At 45.0% G+C, this 21201-nt stretch overlaps 1 protein-coding gene across 1 annotated transcript in view; it reads right to left on the bottom strand.

The window, feature by feature from the left end:
- The window catches only part of SLC8A1 (solute carrier family 8 member A1), a 303130-nt gene extending 282459 nt beyond the window's left edge, over positions 1 to 20671 (bottom strand). Inside the window, exon 1 of the mRNA XM_081854581.1 lies at positions 20510 to 20671. The gene's annotated coding sequence lies outside the window, so the exon portion shown is untranslated. The remainder of the gene's footprint in view (positions 1 to 20509) is intronic.
- Between the last annotated feature and the right edge of the window lie 530 nt (positions 20672 to 21201).

Genomic DNA, 21201 nt, shown 5'->3' with positions numbered 1-21201 from the left:
AGAAATGTAACTCTGTCATGACTTTTTGTCTCTATCAAAATTGATGGGGGCAGAAAAATTTGCTTGTGGGGGGCGAATCAAGTCCTGAGGTTGGGGTTAACCACTTCTGCCCCAGGGGAAAAAATTTTGAGCTCCATTTCCAACAAAAATGTATATGGTGTTACCCACAAATTACTTGTTGACTAGAGCAAAATCTTGCTTGGAATTTGAGTATCACACAGCCTTGCTGGTGTGCACAGAATTTAGGTACAGTGGTACCTCAGGTTAAGTACTTATTTTGTTCCGGAGGTCCATTCTTAACCTGAAACTGTTCTTAACCTGAAGCACCACTTTAGATAATGGGGCCTCCCACTGCCGCCGCGCTGCCATAGCACGATTTCTGTTCTCATACTGAAGCAAAGTTCTTAACCTGAAGCACTACCGAATTTTTCGCTCTATAACACGCACCTGACCATAACACGCACATCGTTTTTAGAGGAGGAAAACAAGGGGGGCGGGATTCTGAATGAAACAGTGGATGTATCATTTTTGTGCCTCATGCTGTGGCCACAGACATGTGACCTGATGGTGAGTTTGGGGTAGCCCAATGCAAAAATCCTGAGAATCCCTGTGGATCTGTGCTTTGTAACCACGTTTTTGCACCATTGTGGCCCCAGGCAACAGTGGGTGCGTGATTTTTTTGGTGCAGGCTGTAGCCATGGACATGCTATGTGATCTGATGGTGAATTTGGGGTGACCCAATGCAAAGATCCTGAGGATCCATGTGGATCCATGCTTTGTAACCATGTTTTTGCACCATTGCAGCCCCAGGCAACAGTGGGTGCGTGATTTTTTTGGTGCAGGCTGTAGCCATGGACATGCTATGTGATCTGATGGTGAATTTGGGGTGACCCAATGCAAAGATCCTGAGGATCCATGTGGATCCATGCTTTGTAACCATGTTTTTGCACCATTGCAGCCCCAGGCAACAGTGGGTGCGTGATTTTTTTGGTGCAGGCTGTAGCAATGGGCATGTAATGTGATCTGATGGTGAATTTGGGGTGACCCAATGCAAAAATCCTGAGGATTCATGCTTTGTAACCACGTTTTAAGTGGGGAGGGAAGGAAAAACACAAGAAGGGACAAGGAGCATGAGAGGGGTGTGCAGTGAAGCAGCTGGCTAAGAATGCAGGAGAGGGGTTGAACGGGAGGGAGGAAAGGAAGGCAAAATTCCCCCCCCCCCACACCCAAGCCAGCCCCCTCTCTCTCTCTCTCTCTCCCACCTGCATGTTTTCTGGCTGCCTGCGAGTCCCTAAAATGCTTCCCTGGACGCAGCAGCACCGGAGCACGGAGAGGAATTAGAAGGAAGGATGCAATTCTTTCCTTTCCCCTCTGCTTGCCTGGAGGGGAGGGGATTTGCCTGCTCTTTGTTCTGTTTGAGCAAACAGCAACCGAAACAGAAAAGGGTGGGCAGTAATACCCTGAGGCAGAATGCAGGAAAGCAACAGCTTCCTCTCTTCAGGCGTCCCTCCTCCCTGACGTGCGCGATTGGATTTTTGCCTGATTTTTGCCCCTGCACTCGGGCCATTCGGCTCGAGGGACCACACATTCGCTCAATAACACGCACAAACATTTCCCCTTACTTTTTAGGAGAAAAAATCTGCGTGTTATAGAGAGAAAAGTACAGTATTTCTGGGTTAGTGGAGTCTGTAACCTGAAGCATATGTAACCTGAAGCGTATGTAACCTAGGGTACCACTGTATTTAGGGGATGGGATGAGCTGTGCTGGTGAAAACATGTACCAGTTGGTGACATTAACATGCAAAAAGCATGCAGTCTCGTTTGTAAGGAAATGATATATATTTGAAATAAATGTCACCAGACAGCGTGGAAGTGGCTCACTTATTTGGCTCCTTCTCTTCCACACTATCTGAATCTCTTGTTCACTTGCATATGGAGGGAATCAGAACACTACTCAACAAGTTGTCTCGGGCAAGTAACTTAGCTGTCATTCTTACCCATCCCAAAAGTTTGCAGGGAAGTTAAAATGCTGCTCTAAGTTCTCTGAAGGAGGGGAAGAGGATACAAAACAAGTAGATAAAACACGAGTACATGCTGCACTCTGTCAAAGGATAAATAGCTCAAAATGGGAACACTCATCCCTCAGTCATGGGTAGCCTTTCCCTGATTTGACCCATAGCTTTCACACATTCAAAAGTACTACATGCCCAGTGGAATTTGTATTTCTTTTTATTTGAACAGCAAACATCATGTACCACAGTTTCAGATGCAGCGGCTTAAAACACAACAAGGTTGTTTCTTCTCTGCCTCATTTCAAGGTGCATTCTTACATTGCTGTACATGTCAGGGTGTGTGTCTTCAGCTGATGAGCATCACTTGTTTGGCTTCCCTGTTTGCTCCTTCCCAACTCCTATTTATGTCCTGTGCACATGCACAATGGCTGTCTCACATGTACACACCTGTGGCTTACGTTCTTAGATCAATAAGGGTTAAGGGCAAGCACAACAAACAGCAGCGTTTCTCCAGAAACTATGGGATGCAGATGGATTGGGGCTAACATCATGTGTGCTCAGCTTTAAACGCCAGCAGTGGGATTGTTCTGGAGCCAGAGCAAATGGTTATGTGTACATAGCCTTCACCGTGAATTTCTTCTGAAACGTCTGTAGCGCAGAAGGGGGCCATAGGCAGCAGTAGATTGCATGTTTTGCATACAAAACCCCGTCTTCTATTCCTGGCATCTTCAGCTAAAATAATAAGGGGCATTCAAGGGCTAGGAAAGGGATCTCCATCAGAGACCATGGATTGCTGGTGGTGCTCAGAGCAGACAATATTGGCTAGAGCAGTGGTTCTCAACCTGCGGGTCCCCAGATGTTGTTGGACTACAACTCCCATCATCCCTGAGCTCTGACCTTGCTAGCTAGGGATGATGGGAGTTGTAGTCCAACAACATCTGGGGACCCACAGGTTGAGAACCGCTGGGCTAGAGGGACTCATGGTCCTGCTTAGTACTAAGGAGCTTCATCTTTCTCCCTCGTTGTCAAGAGTTGTTTGTGGCTCTGGGGGCAAGCACAGGTCCAAAGCCAGAGTGGGTGTCCAGGGGATGTGACAACTTTCTTCAGATCTCAAGCGCAGGAAGTCAGGAGATCTGCACTAAGGCAATACTGAGCTGAATATGGTCTTGTAACAAGTTGCTGATTCCTTTTCTTCTGGTTCATTGTAGCATAGCCTTGTAAATAAGCCAGCCAAAATTACAAGCCCACCATGGAGGAACAGAACTTCTTCTCGGAGTTGAAATGCCCTCCCCAGAGATTTCCAACGTGATAATCTTTACGGAGCCAGGTGAAGATATTTTTATTCTCGCAGACCTTTGAATTTAAGTTTGGATTTTAGATCTGGGCACAAATGGCTTTCTCTGTGCTTTTTCATAGGTTGGGTTTCTTTTTATAGCAATTTTACTCTGGTCAGGTGTTATGCTGGTTCTATGTTCCTATGACATTTGTGCTGAGATCGTTTTATAGTTTGCATTGCATTTGTATACTTCACTGATTTTTTGAAAACCATCCAGAGGACTTGGGTTGGTTGTCGGCTTGGAAATGGCACCAGATCAACCAGCAAGCAAACAAACAATTAATGCTTCTTAGCCTGCTGTGGACTGGGAAAAGAGGGAGGGAGAGTTCCTTATCTCTTGCATTATTAGCCTGCTGATTTCTGTGCTGACCCCAGAGGAGGGACAGAGCACTCTGGTCCCCTTCTACAATCCCACTTATTTGCCAGCATGGAATTCCTTATCATCTATTGCTCCACTAAGCCTAGTGGACATCTCTTTCTCATGTACTTGAAAGCACATGGTCCTTTATAACTGCATCAGTGGTCTAGTGGAAGGGAAATACATGGGGGAGGGGCAGTTCTGGTACTTCTTTCAGAGCAGGAGCAGGGAAATAATCTGCCAGAGGAGTAGAGGTCCTTGCCCTGACATGTCCATGAGGTGACAATGAAGCTTTAAAGTTTTATTGTGGTAGGTTAACATAGATGAAGTCACAGAATGAAGAGAATAATAAAGCAGAGGCTGTGTATGTAATGTACTGAAGTTCTCACCCTGGGCCAGCAGGCGGATACTGTAAATAGTTTTCACTCAGGTCCACATATGCAAATAAGGGATTGAAAGTAATGTTCTGTGATTGGATAGTTACAGAAAATGGTTGTTGTTGCATTGTAGTGGAGCTGTAAATAAGCAGGCTGGCTGAACCCTTCAGTTCAGTTCAGTTCTGTTCTGTGAATAAACAAGAGCTGTTTGAAGAATCGCTGTGTTGTCTGATATGTTCACCCACAACTTAACAGTAACAATTGTAAAGAATACAATCCCCTTCTCCTGGTACGCGCCAGTCATATAACTCTTGGGTAACTTGCACATTTGGGACCCCTCCACACCCCCCTTTTATTCTGCATTCATGATAATCTGTGCTCATGGTGGTATTGGGGCAATTATACATTCTCAACACTGTTTGCACTTACTCAAGTTTCAGGGTAGACATACTGCGTTGTTTCCACTCAGTGCATGCATGGCCTGTAACTTTCTGCTGAAATCCTGTTGTTTTTTTTTTTTTTGTTTTTTAATATCACAAATGTTCTAGGTTTTGGTCCCACTTTAGTTGCCCTGTAGTGCAAGAGTGCATCTTCAGATAACAATGTGGCCTCATTGAGGAAGTATCACAGAACAGACAAGTAAAAAGGAATGGTGTGCAGATGCTATTATTGCATGAATGACATATTGCAGAATATGCCTGCAAAAAACAGGGACCCTTCCTTGCTTACACCCACGTCCCAAGCTACAAGGATGGTGATGAGGATAGCCTACCTGGCGGGTTTGTTGTAAGTTCGAAGGGAAGAAAGAAAATAAATAAACAAAAAGCCACTTTGTATCACTGAAATGCTATTTAAACGATTTATTATAAGTTTCACTTTACATCAAGCAACATAATACATGAGGAGTGTAATGGCACATTTCATATTTAATAAATAAGAACATCAGTGCATTTTAAAGCTGTCTGCTGCTGTCAACTGAAATTTCCTGCCTGCCCCCATGAAAGCAGAATGAGAACCCCCTGGAGTCTTGCTGCAAAATGTAGGTCAGGCTCACCTCAGAGTACTCCAAGCCTTGTTCATAGCTAATGCAGCTTTTGCAAAATTAAAGAGAAATGACAGGCAAGAAGTTCTTGGTAAGTGGCACAGACGGGGACTACTACAGCAGCGGGTATATCTGGTAACCATTAAACCAAACTGATAATAAAGTAGTATAGAAAGCATGGGAAAATGAGTCAACAGATTTTTAAGCTTGTGTGCCAATGCAGCAACGCCTTATGGCTCCCTAGTCTGAAGTGTGTTGTCCATTTCTTTCAATGCCAGAAGCAGATCTGGGTTTGCCTCCAATTGCACCATGGACTTGCTCCTGCCAAAGAAATGAGTGGGACAACTCGTGTCTCCACACCAAACACTTATTTCACCATCAATGCCTACTGGTATCTGCACTATACCCTATCCTCCAATATTTCTCCTCAGAAAATAGGGACATTCTATTCCATACCCTCCAACATTTCTCAAATGAAAATAGGGACATCCTATTCCATACCCTCCAATATTTCTCCTCAGAAAATAGGGACATCCTATTCCATACCCTCCAACATTTCTCTGATGGAAATAGAGACATCTTAAGGAAAAGTGGGACATTCCAGGATCAAATCAGAAACTGGGACGACTTCTGTAAATCCAGGACTGTACCTAGAAAATAGGGACACTTGGAGGGTCTGCTATACATTTAAAGCAGTGCCATACCACTTTAAACCATTGTGGCTTCCCAATAAGAAATTGTAGCTTGTTAAGGGTTCTGAGAGTTGTTAAAGGTAAAGGGACCCCTGACCATTAGGTCCAGTCGTGACCGACTATAGGGTTGCGGCGCTCATCTCGCTTTATTGGCCGAGGGAGCCGGTGTACAGCTTCCGGGTCATGTGGCCAGCATGACTAAGCTGCTTCTGGCGAACCAGAGCAGCACACGGAAACGCCATTTACCTTCCCGCCAGAGCGGTACCTATTTATCTACTTGTACTTTGATGTGCTTTCGAACTGCTAGGTTGGCAGGAGCAGGGACCGAGCAATGGGACCTCACCATGTCGCGGGGATTCGAACCGCCGACCTTCTGATCGGCAAGCCCTAGGCTCTGTGGTTTAACCCACAGCGCCACCTGTGTCCCCTGAGAGTTGTTAGGAGGCCACTATTTCCCTCACAGAGCGACAGTTCCCAGAGTTCCCTTGGTAGAGAAACTGACTGCTAAACCATGAACTGTAGCTCTGCAAGAGAACTAGGAGTCTCCTAACAACTCTCAGCACCCTCAGCAAGCTAGAATTCCCACAATCCTTTGGGAGAAACTATGGCTGGTTTGATATTGCTTCTCAATATGTCACCACGACATAAAAGCCATGTAGGAGCAGTTTGCCACCCGTGGTGGTTAGAACAACACTTCAGTGACAGCCAAATGGGTGGAGACCGACTGTGTGGGCCTTTCTCATCAAACGGGCCTCCTCTTCTCTTGACAGGGTGCCAGTTTTGTGGTCAGGGGTGTGGCCTGGTAAGAGCCACACGGGCGGTCTAGATAGGTTCAGCACCCCAGCTTTAAAGAAATAATTGGAAGGTAAAAAATGAATGTGCATTGATTTGGTTGAGTATGTTTATCATGGAGAGCTTGCCTTCAGAGTCATTTACCTTTTCCAAAGCACAGCACCAGCCCATGAGGTCTAATTGTTACCTAGGGCATTCCTAGTGCCTAGTATTCCGATTTTATGGCTGCCTCTTTGCAGCAATGCAGCACAAGTTTTCGTTGCATCATCCGATTGCTTCTAAGCAACGATCATTCCATCCACGTGAAGTGGATGTATGAACAGTTCAGAAATGATCTGATTGTTCACTGAAGTTATATTAACAGTACTTTGATCCTATATTGAGTGCTAAGAACAAATACAAGGATTTCCGTGTATTGACCTTCCTGGGTCAATAGCAGTGTGGGATAGCTTGGGTGAGAAAAGTGCCAATCTCTCTCTCTCTCTCCCCCCCCCCCTTGTCTTTCTGCATTACTTGCTTTGCCCTCACAGAACATTTCCCTTCTGGCTCCCAGCCATTTCAAACAGAGATGTCACCTATCTCCCGTCTCATGGTACAACACTTGCTCATGGATCTTAATTACAAGTGCTCTGTTCTCACCGCAGGGTTAATGGTGGTTTTCGAGGGGTGTCGGGTGAGTTAAGTCATTTCCATTTCAAAAAGTGAGAAGTTACTGACCCGCAGGCAGCTGTATGGAAACACCCTGCTTGCAATTCTTTCGAGCCAAGAAATTTCACGGAATGTATATTGCAGCATCTAGTAGTTTGACAGTCGACCACTTTGACATGAAAAGGAAAATAAGTCAGCCGCCTTGGCTAGCAGGCCTGTAATCATGCAAGTGGCTTCTTTTGACTTATTTGTGATCTGTGTAGAAAAGTGACCAAATAAATGTTTTAAATAAAACATTCAAATGCTAAATTCAGGTAGGTAGCCGTGTTGGTCTGATGCAGTCGAAATAAATAAAAAAATAAAAAAATTGTCCAGTAGCACCTTAGAGACCAACTAGGTTTGTTCTGGGTACTGTGGTACCTCAGGTTAAGAACTTAATTCGTTCCAGAGGTCCGTTCTTAACCTGAAACTGTTCTTAACCTGAGGTACCACTTTAGCTAATGGGGCCTCCTGCTGCTGCGCAATTTCTGTTCTCATTCTGAAGCAAAGTTCTTAACCCGAGGTACTATTTCTGGGTTAGCGGAGTCTGTAACCTGAAGCGTCTGTAACCCGAGGTACCACTGTATAAGCTTTCGTGTGCACGCACACTTCTTCAGATACACTGAAACAGAAGTCACTAGACCCTTATATCATGTTTCAGTGTATCTGAGGAAGTGTGCATGCACACGAAAGCTTATACTGTACCCAGAACAAACTTAGTTGGTCTCTAAGGTGCTACTGGACAATTTTTTATTTTTTTAAATTTATTCAAATGCTAAGTGTTATTAGTGTTGCTATTATTAATAATACAATATAGTAATAATGATCTGAGTGTGGATCATTGGGTAGCAAGAATCAACTCTGTTGACAAATGTACCCAAGAAATGTTGTACGATTTCTCCGCCCATTCACAGATTTTTAAATGCCTATTTCTTTCTCTGCCTTTATTTTCTCTCTCTCTTTGTTTTCTCGTTGTTGTTGTTGTTGTTGTTGTTAACTATAATTATATAATATCTTGATCAGAAATGTTTCTTATTTGCTATGTCATTTTCCAGACTGAGATTACAAAAATGCCACACATTGTCAAATTGTTATATTGTTAAAATTGAATAACTTTTTTTTAAAAGGAAAAACAACAACACCCAAACACTTGGAGGAGGTTTCAGGAGGTCTGAGGGAACCCCAACATTTGCAGAAGTACAAAATCCACAATGGGGAGAAGAAGAAGAAGAGTTTGGATTTGATATCCCGCCTTTCACTCCCTTTAAGGAGTCTCAAAGCGGCTAACATTCTCCTTTCCCTTCCTCCACCACAACAAACACTCTGTGAGGTGAGTGGGGCTGAGAGACTTCAGAGAAGTGTGACTGGCCCAAGGTCACCCAGCAGCTGCATGTGGAGTAGCGGGGAAGCGAACCCGGTTCCCCAGATTACGAGGCTGCCGCTCTTAACCACTACACCACACTGGCTCTCAGGGGAACCTTCCCCTGAAAACAGCCCAGTGGGGGTGAAGCAGGCCCAGTGAGCATGGGATGATGGGACTATACTAAAGGAGAGACCATAAGAACTGATAGAAGTGGTGAATGGAAAGGAAGAGGACATGGTTTATTGGCTGGTGCCCTGAGCAGGAGTACTGCATGCTGCAACGTTTTGTTGCAAGCCCCACTTGCTGCCGCAGCAGAAATATTAGTAGTCGTAATACAGTAATATCTAGATGCTTTTCTGTAGACCCTCGGCAGAAACAGGAGAGGAGCAGCAGCCAGAAACAACTGCAGGTCAGGCAAAACTTTTGCCATCTCTTCCTGCTTTGATTTCCTGCTCTTCCCACTGATTCACATCAGCTTGCTTTGACTTCTGGGTGGAGTGGGAAGTGAAAAACAAAAAGGCAGAGAAAGAAACAGAAAGTCAGGTTGACATGGCTGACTCTTCCGGACTACGGATTACTGGGCAGGGAGGGGAGTGTCAGGGTTCAAGTTTTTATTTTCCATTGCTGGTTAGTATGCAGGAATTGAAGTAGTAGCAGTTTTATCTGTTTAGCTATAAGCCATCCCTTTTGGGGGGGGGGAGAGTTGAGCCACAAATTTGACTCTTAATTTCCCGGCAAGCAATACAAACAGAGAAACACGCCAACTAACATGATTTTCCTTGTCCAACTGAAATATACTTGGAGTCAAGTGTGAATTTTATGCTCCTTATTCAGCTCGTGGTAGCAATGAATGACACTTTCCCCAAAACGTCTAGCTATATATACATTATTTACACAAAGGGCCCTGCATGGTTGGCTAATTCCGGGCTGCTCCTGTAGACCAATCAGGTTGTGGATTCACTTCCTCCAGAAGCCTGATTGGCTGCTTCTGCAGGCCAATCAGGTTGCGGATTCACTTCCACCTGGAGCTGGATTGAGTGGCTCCTGCGGACCAATAAGACTGCTGCATTCTGGATCCTATTGTTCTAGGATTCAGCTCAGTACATAACACCGACAATGAAAAGCGCACAAACTCACTTGATGTCACTAGTGGGAGATATAGTTTAATATTTCTATATTGTATGGAATGCTAATGTTTATGCGTCGTCATCCCCCCTTTTCTATTCCATTTCTAATGTATATATGTAAATAATGTTCTACAACACAAGTTGCTTGGTAGAATAAGAGACTGAGATTGGTAAACCCCATCAAACTCAGGCTTACTGGTACTAAATAGACAGGTATAGGCAACGCTTTTTTTCCTTTAAAAAAATGTTTCGGGGTACTCTCATTTTCCTACTCATATTGAAATACTGCCTCTCAATGAGGCCAAACTTAGATTCACATAATGTTTAGGGGTATGTGTACCCCTGCGTCCCCTCCAGAAAAAAAGCACTGGGTATAGGATTATGCTGCTGTTTATTTTATTTTCCTAATCCCACGCGTGCCGTTGCCAAAGGCGAGTCAGATAGCAAGCCACCTAACTAAACTGCATGGAGCAGATCAATATCCTCACCTAACAGCTTCAAGTAGCTTTAATTATGCTGAGTGCTTGATGAACAAGTATCACTTCTTCCTCCAAACTGGCCTTGTGAAGAGTGGGAAATAGAGTTCACAGTTGTGTGTATTGCAGCAACAGTAAACAATATGCTGAGTAGAACCGTCTTGCAAACAAGGCGTAAGAAACTAGCTCTTCTTATGCATCTGCAGAGAACAGACTCTCCTATAGAAGCACACACTGGGCAGTTTATATATCTCCACTTACTAGGTGCAGAATCCACTTTCTCATCACACCACAGATGGATAGGTCCTTAGCTAGTTAAATATAGTGCTGTATAATCAATACCATTCAATTATAGGTATGCACATTTGGTATATATTAAGGGTTGAAGTCAAGTGTTGGACAAGTGGAATGCAGCGGCGTCACAATGGCGTGGTGGTGGTGGTGCACTCCTGGTGCCACGTCTGTGGGGGTGACAAGAAGGCACCCTGCCGCCGCGGCGCAGCCATTGCGCCTCTGCAGCTGCATGTGGAGCATCCTCCGTTCGTGGCTGCAGCCGCGAGCAGAGGATCCCGGTGTCGGCGGCAAACTACTATGTACAGCACATGTGCAGCTCTGTACACATGCGCCATGCGTAGTGACGCCACACATGCGCTGTACATAGCAGTTTGCTGGCGCCGCCGCTCCAGCTTGGGAATGTGGCCTCTCGGAATAATGGCATTGCTCCAAGTGAGTCTCCACCTTCTCCCATTATGCGTCATCACTATGGGTGCTAAGATGTGCCCTCTGCCTCTGAGCTCTCTGCTCTCCTACTTTCAATGCCTGCTGGGTTCTGGGAGGAGGGGTCTGGAATGCTTTCTAAAGACGCTGAGTTTGTCAGCTGTCTCTTCTTCTTCTTCTTCTTCCTCCACCTCCTCCTCACCCATTAGTTCCCAGTTTCCCCCCTCATCTGCTTCTGAGTTGTGACCTTTCTCCCTGCTGTAATTCTGACTCCTTCTTCTCTGGAAGTGTCAGGCTGGGGAGGCGGTCTCCACCATTCCTCCCCTGACACATGGACTGATTGGACACAGAGGAATGGTGGGAAGAACCAGCTGGGGAATAACTAAGGGAAGAAGGCTCAGAGCCCGGGGAGTGGTGGTGGGACCAGAATGAGTAGTCAGATGGAGAACACTGGGAAGAGGGGGTGTTGGAAGCTGAGGAGGTAACAGGGCTTCGTGAGATGGGAGAGTCCGTGGCAGAGAGAAGAACAGAATCGGAGGCAGAAGCAGAAGCTGAAGCAGTCAGGTGAGAGGAGAGAGGTTAAGAGGCAGGGTGGTGTCAGGCTGGTGAAGAGTCACAGGTGTCTCCCTCTCCACTGGGACCAGCTCCCCTCCCCCCTGTCTTCCAGAACCAGAAGAGGCATGAAAAGGGAGAGCTCGGATTCACACAGGCCGTCTCCAATTGCTTGGGGGAAACCCCAGTGGGGAGACTTAGCTGGCTGTGGGGAGGCAGGGGCTTTCAGTCTCAGCACCTGATCCATGGGGCAAGACCTACTGCTGTGCAAATTAGGCCTGACATTCCACCAAGTCTGTGCAGATAATGTTCTTGCTGATAAAGGGTCAACTCCAACTTGTGCGGTATGTTTTCTTGCAGGTTCGTTCCTGTCACCAGTCCATCTAGTTCAGTATTGTACACAGGGTCTGGAGGCCAGAGTCTTTGCCAGTCACATCTGGAGATGTTGAGGTCTGAACCTGGGGACCGTTTGCAAGCAGAGCCTGTGATCGACCACTGAACCTCAGCTCTTCCCAAACACCAGCAATTGTGTGATTGACCTACAGTACTTTGCATTGTTTCAGGTGACTGGTGAAGTCCTGATTTTTTGAAAAGGCCTTTGGTTGAATGGTCTTTTGCTGGTTCAGTTTAGTGTTTAGACAGCTGTTCTGTACTTCCATTTCCCCCCTCCTGTGTGGGTATGAAAATTGATTTTCGTTGTTCATGTTTATATTTTGATTTTGCGATTGGGTTTAATTTGGGGGTGGCTGTCTGTTTTTATACTTCGGATCTGTTGGCTGTCTTGCATTCCTTTGGGAATATAGGCAGGGCAAAATGGTTTTTTAAATAAAATAAAATAAATGTGGTCCTTGTAACTGGGGTCTACTGTTTTACTTGGATTCATTGGCTTAAGGTAAAATAAATTAATATGCCAGCAGGCAGATCTCTCCTTCAGTCTACAAATGTTGACAGTGACATATGTACAAAGATCCATTGGAGTTTACGATAAGACATTTTCTGCCGCTTGGCTTTACTGAGGCATGGGAAAGCACACAGGGAAGGTAAATGCCAGAAACTAAATCTATGTTTATATTTCTGATAGGAAGCAGATTCTCTCTTGTGAGAGAGCTTGAATACGGCATGTGGTTTTCATCTGAATGCTATTACCGATGGCACCCACAGAAGCAGCAAACTGCATTGTTCTGGAAATCAAAGGGAAGGGAACCTCACAGACTATACTGGAAGATGAGTATAGAATTTATAGTTATAAACTGCAGAGTTGGAAGGAACTCTGGGGCTCATCTAGTCCAACCCCCTGCAATGCAGGGATCTTATCTAAGGCGTCTGTTATAGATGACCACCCAACTCTGCTTCAAAACATCTAATGAAGGAGAGTCCACAACCTCCTGAAGGAGTCCTTACTGTTGAATGGTTCTTAACATCTGAAAGTTCTTACTGATGTTTAGTTGAAATCTCCTTTATTGTAACTTGAAGCCATTGGTTTGGGTCTTACATGTTGGAGCAGAAGTAAACAAGCTTGTTCCATGTTCCAGTGTGGTATTGTGGTTAGGAACAATGGACTTGGGCCAGTCACATTACTCTGAAGTCTCTCAGCCTCACTCACCTCACAGAGTGTTTTTTGTGGGGGAGGAAGGGAAAGGAGAATGAAAGCCGCTTTGAGACTCCTTCGGGTAGTGATAAAGCGGGATATCAAATCCAAACTCCTCCTCCTCTTCTTCTTCTTCTTCTTCTTCTTCTTCTTCTTCCATGTGACAGCCCTTGAGATATCTGAATATATCTCCTCTTTCCCATGTTAAACGTACCCAACTCTCTCAACCGTTCCTCCTAAGTCTTGGTTTCCAGACCTTTGATCATCTTGGTTACTCTCCTCTGCACGTGTTTCCTGTCACCCAGAATCTGACACAATACTCCAGGTGTGGTCTGACCAAGGCATAAGAGACTGGTACTATTACTTCTCTTGAGCAGGACACTATACCGTATTTTTCCGTGTATAACACGCCCCCGTGTATAAGACGCCCCCTATTTTCGGGGACTCCAAATTAAGAAAATGGGGGGAGATTGCGAAGAGTTGTTAAGCTTTCTTGGGGGGGGGGGGGATGCCGAAAATCGCTCACCCAGCAGACAACCGCAGACAATATCATGCGTCGCAAAGGCCACCAATCAGGTCGCCACCAGCACCCGCCAATTGCCTGCTGCAGCGGCAGCTAATCAATAACAGCCCTTGCTACAGCCACAAATCACCTGCCTGAGTGCTGATGACTATCTCCTGCTTGCGGCATCAACCAATCGCCCATCCCCACAGTGCACTATCCGTGTATAAGACGACTCCCGGTTTTTAACATATTTTTTTTTTTAAAAAAAGTCTTCGTCTTATACACGGAAAAATATGGTATTTCCATTTCCTTAGCTTTTTTTGCTGCAGCATCATACTGTGGACTCATGTTAAGCTTGTGGTATGCTAAAACCCCTAGATTCTTTTCACATGTACTACTGGCAAGCCAGGAGGTGTTCCCCATTTTAAATTTGTGCAGCTGGTTCTTCCTGCGTAAGTGCGGAACCTTCCATTTGTTGCCCCTGGTTGTAAACTGAAGGGGTAGATAACAAAGTACAGAGGTACCTTGGGTTACAGACGCTTCAGGTTACAGACTCTGCTAACACAGAAATAGTACCTCAGGTTAAGAACTTTGCTTCAGGATGAGAACAGAAATCGCGCGGCGGTATTGCATCTGGCCCCCCTAAGTTGCACATGTAGATATTTCACTTCAGCATGTCTTTGGCAGTACTTTTATCCATTATACCTATAAGAAATTGCCATTTCCAGTCTGTCGGAGAAGACACACAGGTGCTGGTTTTTTTGGTTTTTTTCATTGCTGGTAGGGATGGAAGGATCTGTCAGTTTCAGTTCTCCAGGCTTCTAATTTTCCCAGTCTTAAATTTAGTTCTCCATATTTCTGCAGCCATATGCAATTTTATTTTTTTAAAAAATCCCTCATAAAAATACTTTGGCTAATACGCACATTTTTGCAAACAGTTCCTCCTAATACTTGGCAATTATGTGTGTTATTTTGACTCATATATATTCATATTTCTGTACACTTTTCCCATTTATATATTCATCTTTCTGTTTCCTCCTTCCAGAAGCAAGCCATGCCAGCTTTGTTATCAGGCCTGGGGATGGTGATGCAGTATAAAGAAAAGGACAGCCTTGGGTGGGGGGCATCTGAGGTGAGGGGGTCAAAGTGCTAGAGAAGGAACAGAGTTCTCCCAGAACCTCCTTTGCCTGGAGAAGGTTGCACTTTTCAAGTGCATTTACGGCTCCATGTCCAAGTAACAGCTTTGGCTGACATTGGAGAAACAGCAGAAATAATAATAATAATAATAATAATAATAATAATAATAATAATAAATAAATTAGTTATGCCCCGCCCATCTGGCTGAGTTTTCCCAGCCACTCTGGGTGGCTCCCAATACAGCATTAAATATTAAAAACTTCCCTAAACAAGCATATACAAAAAGCAGCATTTCCAAAGAAAGAAACGATAACTTCCTAGAAAGGCCATAAGTGGTATGGAGTGATGTCACCTGTGATTAATTCCCTAAGTTCTGGAGTTTTCCTCATTCCTTGGGCAAAGCACACACTCTCGGTGAGGCTGAGTCACATCACATGGAAGGAATCTCAAACTCTGGCAAGATACGAATTAGCTGCAAAGGAAAAGGCTCCCGAGAAGAGGAGGTTAAGGGGTGATATGATAGCCATGTTCAAATATATAAAAGGATGTCACACAGAGGAGGGAGAAAGGTTGTTTTCTGCTGCTCCAGAGAAGCGGACACGGAGCAATGGATCCAAACTACAAGAAAGAAGATTCCACCTAAACATTAGGAAGAACTTCCTGACAGTAAGAGCTGTTTGACAGTGGAATTTGCTGCCAAGGAGTGTGGTGGAGTCTCCTTCTTTGGAGGTCTTTAAGCAGAGGCTTGACGACCATATGTCAGGAGTGCTCTGATGGTGTTTCCTGCTTGGCAGGGGGTTGGACTCGATGGCCCTTGTGGTCTCTTCCAACTCTATGATTCTATGATTCTATAATAACAAGGAGTAACTTGACTGTGTTGTGGGTGCTGGAAGAAGCCATAGATGGCCTCCTCTTAATCACTCATTGGGGCAATGAGGATCCGTCTACAGGGGTAGCCAATGCGGTGCCCTTCAGATGTTATTGGACTACAACTCCCATCAGCCCCAGCCAACATAGTTGCATAAGGCATTCAAAAACCAACTTTGAGCTCCTCTCTCTGGGTGCTTCCAGTTAATGGGCTGCTCGTGCAGGTGAGCAGTACCCACGTGATTTTGTCATTGTCGAAATGCTGTCCCACACTTCTGATTTGGAACAGCGGCCCATGCCAATTTCTTGTTCGCTGACAGCCTCCTGCTACACCCCTTGCTACATGCTCCTGACGGTGCTCTGATATTCTGTTTTATTTGGGGCAAGATGGCTGCTGAGAGGGCATAGCAAAACAACATGGCTGCCACTGCACGCATGGAATGACACAAAATTAGAGAAAGAGCAAAGGCCTCACTGCTCCCTCTGGGATTGGCCCTCCCCCTTGCCCCCTACCTCACACAAAGAGGCTGTCGCTGTCTAGTAACAATGAGGAGTGGTACCAGGAAATAATAAACAAGGGGGTCACCCCACACTTTCTCACATGTACACACATACTCATCACACACACAGAGACTGCAGACACACATGCTTCTTTCTCTCTCACATATACCACACAGACTCATACATTTCACGCATCTCTCCTTTCCCCTCTTCCCAAGTATATCCTCTTTTTCACAGACCACACATACCTCTCACCATGGCAATCTCCCTGCTGTCTCCCCCCTCACCCTCTAGGTAAACAGCAGCGACTCAGTTATTGAGAAATCAGGTGAGCAGCACAGACAGTCCACTTGGTTGTGGACTTGGTTGTGATTGGTTGGAACGTGAAATAGATCATTTCTGATGACTCTGGATCTCCCTGCCTAGCAAACTTCACCTTCCTTGCCCTTCCACCAGCCCATTAAGGCTTCCTACTTTAGGCAGGCGTCTGGCCTGCCGAATTGTTGAACGTTTTTTATGTCCTTGAAATATTAGCTGTTGCCTCTCATATCCTCTTACAGCTTTAGTTTGTAGCTTTCCTGTACTTTATTGTTTTAATGGTTGTTCCAAGGGAACTCTGACATTTTAAAAGAGAGGTGGGGTATAAACATGGGCACAGCCAGGATTTTTTTTTGGGGGGGGCAGGCTTCACGTTAAGGAGGCAGAACCTCAGTTAGTTAAGTATTTTTATTGATTTACTTGATTTAGGGGGGACATCTGTCCCCCCTGCTCCCTTGGCTATGCCCATGGGCATAAAGTCCCCCCCCCAAAATAAGCAAACATTTGACCTTCTCAAAGACATCCAGATACTTAGAGGTGTACAGTCTGCCAATATTTCCCTTTATGACTGCTGTTACAAAACAGTAAACTAGATCTATACTTTGGAACCATACCATTGAAACAGTCCATATTGTCATAACCACCCATATTGTCATAGCAGCCCCAGCTCAAGATGGTTTGCTGCCCTGAGGTGGGACTGTAAATAAAACCCACCTCCAAAGTCAAAATACATTCAGTGACCATGGCAGAAAATCCCACAAGTGCATTTCCTCATCCCTGCCAGTAAAAAATGCAATATTAAGTTAAATAACAATTCATTGCCCTTTCATGACACCTAAAATCTGCTGCCTGAGGCAACCGCCTCCCTCTGCCTAATGATAGGACTGGCATTCAGTTTTAGCAGTTTTCAATAAGTATTTGAGGAGGCCCTCTCACTCTAGGGGACACGGGTGGCGCTGTGGGTTAAACCACAAAGCCTAGGACTTGCTGATCAGAAGGTCAGTGGTTCTAATCCCCGAGACGGGGTGAACTCCCATTCCTCGGTCCCTGCTCCTGCCAACCTAGCAGTTTGAAAACACGTCAAAGTGCAAGTAGATAAATAGGTACCGCTCTGGCGGGAAGGTAAACGGCGTTTCTGTGTGCTGCTCTGGTTCGCCAGAAGTGGCTGAGTCATGCTGGCCACATGACCCGGAAGCTGTACACCGGCTCCCTTGGCCAATAAAGTGAGATGAGCGTCGCAACTCCAGAGTCGTTCATGACTGGACCTAATGGTCAGGGGTCCCTTTACCTCTCACTCTAGTCTGGTCTTCCCAAACCTGGTGCCACCCAGATTCTTTGGACTACAACTCCAACCAGTTCCAGCTAGGCTGGTTGTGCTGATGCAAGTTGTAGTCTGAAATATCTTGAGGACACTGGGTTGGTGATCTAGATTAGAATGTCTTCTCAAGGTATTCGGTGTTTCATCATGATCTTTACTCGCACTCACACTGGTATCGCTCATGTCTTCCTTTATTTTGACTTTAGCTTACTGAGAGGTCAAGTAAGTTGGAAAAAAGTTTTATCCACAGTTTGACGCTGTGTATGAAGCTTGTACCTTTCATAAATCTCATTCATCCCTGGCATCGTGGAGCCATTGAGTTATCAAGTTCATTCCGACTGAGGCCGGCAGTTAAATAATGAGACAGTTTCATTGCTTGCATTGTTCAGAAATATTGCCGGCTTTTGGATCTCTTCCTGCTGGCTTTCCTAAGCAAACCAAACTCCTGCATGATATACTTATAGTCGTTAGCAGCATCCAGAGTTAAGTTTACATTTCTAGGTGCATTTGGCTGCTCCATCGTTCAGAAATTGTCACCTTCACTTAACTGGCCTGGCTTGCACGTAATGGTAGGCCTGAGTTAAACAAACGGTATTCAAATTGAGTGTAAACATGAGTCTCGAAGGGATATGTGAAATAGGTAGTTTAAATATATGCCTGTGATTTAGGGATGCTTAAAAGAAATGGTTCAGGCAAGGGGAAACATATATATACATGAAGATGTTTTGCAGAAAAATACCTGTCAGAGCTTCACAAGTATTTCTTAGGTTTACTGCAAATGTGTTCAGTATTAAATATTCATGCAACTAAATGACACAGTTCTGTTGCAGATAATTCAGAGGGAATTTGGAAAACAGTATTAGGCAAAAGGTCACACGGGAAGCCTGCTTTATACCTCAAATAGAAACCTGGATCTGAGAGCTGATTCAGAGGCACTGTAGATGACTGTTACAGGACTGTAATGGTTTGGAGTGTTGAACTAGAACAGGGGTCAGCAAACCTTTTCAGCAGGTTCACTGTCCCTCAGACCTTGTGGGGGGGCGGACTATATTTTGAAAGAAAATATGAACAAATTTCTATGCCCCACAAATAACCCAGAGATGCATTTTAAATAAAAGGCCACATTCTACTCATGTCAAAACAGGCTGATTCCCGGACCGTCCGTGGGCCGGATTTAGAAGGTGATTGGGCCGGATCTGGCCCCTGGGCCTTAGTTTGCACAGCAGGCTTCGAATCCCCACTCAGCTATAAAGCTCATTGGGTGACCTTGAGCTCCCAACCCTTCAGAGCTGATTCTGAGGACATGTGGGGCTGGAGAGGAAGAGGAAGTTCAACTGCACACATAGAAGTCCCTTATGGCACATAAGCTTTGGAAAAACACTCCCCTCCTTTATAATATATTTAAATGATTCGTTAAATTAAAATATATATCTTCCAACCATTCAGAAACTGTAATAGTTTGGAGCATTAGAAATTCATCCCCAAAAATTTAAAAATGGAAACAGAAACTTGAGGGACAAAACAGGACAATCTCTCATTTCTGCTCTAAAGGGAAAGAAATTTAGAAAGGAATTGTTACCACAAGCTATGACTGCCCTCCCCTTTACAGTAGATATTCCTAAAAGGTTTTCCTAATTTCCTCACATGTTTTTGTATGCCCATGTCCAAAATCGTGAGGAACCCGAGCTGCCTCTTGCATGCTGATTTAACCTTTTCAAAAGTTGGTAGCTTATACCCATGCAAACCCAACTTTTGTCAAAGGTAACTTATTTCCAAAGATTTAAAACACAAACTACTTGCTGTAACTTTGATTTTTAAGGGGCAGGTTTTCTGTGGAATAATGATTATCTATTAGCTTGACTGATGCCCCTATCCCTTCAGTCTAGCAACATATGGCTTGGCTTTAGGGAGAACCATTCCCTGAGATGTCCACACTCCTGAAATCTTCCCTTCAGTCAGAGACGGGGAACTTGTGGCCTTCCAGATGTTGACAGAGTACAACTCCCACCACCCTCGATCCCCCTCCATGCTGGCTGGGGCTGAGTCCAACAACATCTGGAGGGCAGCAATCCCTCCCCTACTCTTGCCTCGGATGGAAAAAGAGCAACAACGGGGTGTGTGCTGCCGCTTTGAAGAGACCGAGTCTTTCACAACATCCCACTGTCAATTAAAGATCTTTGAGCAGGATGCAATCAACTGATCTGCACTTAAAAAAATGGGCCCTGGATTGCCAAAAGAAACACCGTTGTTTACGAAAAGCTCTTCCTACAATCCGTGGCTCAGCAGCGCACAGCATTCAGGCAGACACACCGCCAAACATGAAAGCAACACACATTCTGCACCTCCAGATGCTCACTTTTGTGTGCAGTAAACACACAGATGCACGAAAAGACGACACAATGGCAGGCTTAGGCAATGTGTATGCATTGACGAGTTCAAATGAGACGATTCACAAATCCCAACAAAGAGGAACCCGTTATATAAATACTGTTCTGCATATCTCCCCCACCCCTCTAAGTTTTGCTGTTTTCCTGGTTCCTCCATGGGGAAGTTTCTCTGCCTCTTGGGTAAGCAGCGCTGCTCCATGCCATTCCTTCAGGGACCTCCGCCAAATCCTCTCTTTCTCTAGCCTTATGAAACGCATGAAAAGCCTCTAGTGCAAACACTGCTCCTCTGGGAATTCCTCACAGAAAGTCATGCAAACAAGCCTTTTTCTCCTCCCCAACCCCCACGCCTGCACTTACCGCCTGTCAAGTCTCGGCACCTCTGTTTCGGGCTGCGTGGAGCGAGAACTTCATATGATAGCTCCTCTGCATTTACCAGAAAGAAAGAAGTTTGGATGCTTGTCCTCTAAGTGTCTCTAAACATGGTTTGCATAGCTGGATAGCGGCTTATCTCTGCTTTTCTGCTTTCGCTTCCATACATGGATCTGTTCCCAACAGTAACTCCAAGCTGTCGAAAAGAAGCTATCTGGCAGCTTTAGGCTTCATCCGACACGTAAACGATATATATATATAATTTTAAAAAGTGCTAACCCTTTCTCTCCGTCACCTTTTGCAACCTTTAGCCTGTGCCACAAAGCCTCCCCCTTTTGCCTTTACCCCCTTCCCAAATCAACTGGAAGACAACATATTCCTTTTTGTGGCTTGCTGGAACAAATCATTTGAGACTAGTATATGCAACCATGAAAAATTGATGCTTAGGCTCGCACTGTGCTTAAAATGGCTTCAATCTCTAGTGTATCTCCCGACCGTTTGGCTGCTTCTTTTCAAAATATTTGTACAGTAATCGTCAAAACCCACTAAGTATACATGGAAAAGAAATACACAACCCCCCCCCCCCGCGCGCACACACACATCCCTTCCCTTTCAAAAGGTTCCCAGGGGTTCGTCTCTAAGAATACCTTTCCCCCCACTTTAAAAAGGAATACTTTCCT

This window comes from Podarcis erhardii, assembly GCF_964252035.2.
Source record: "Podarcis erhardii genome assembly, chromosome: 3".
NCBI lineage: Eukaryota > Metazoa > Chordata > Lepidosauria > Squamata > Lacertidae > Podarcis > Podarcis erhardii.
This window is presented reverse-complemented; position numbering and strand designations above follow the sequence as displayed.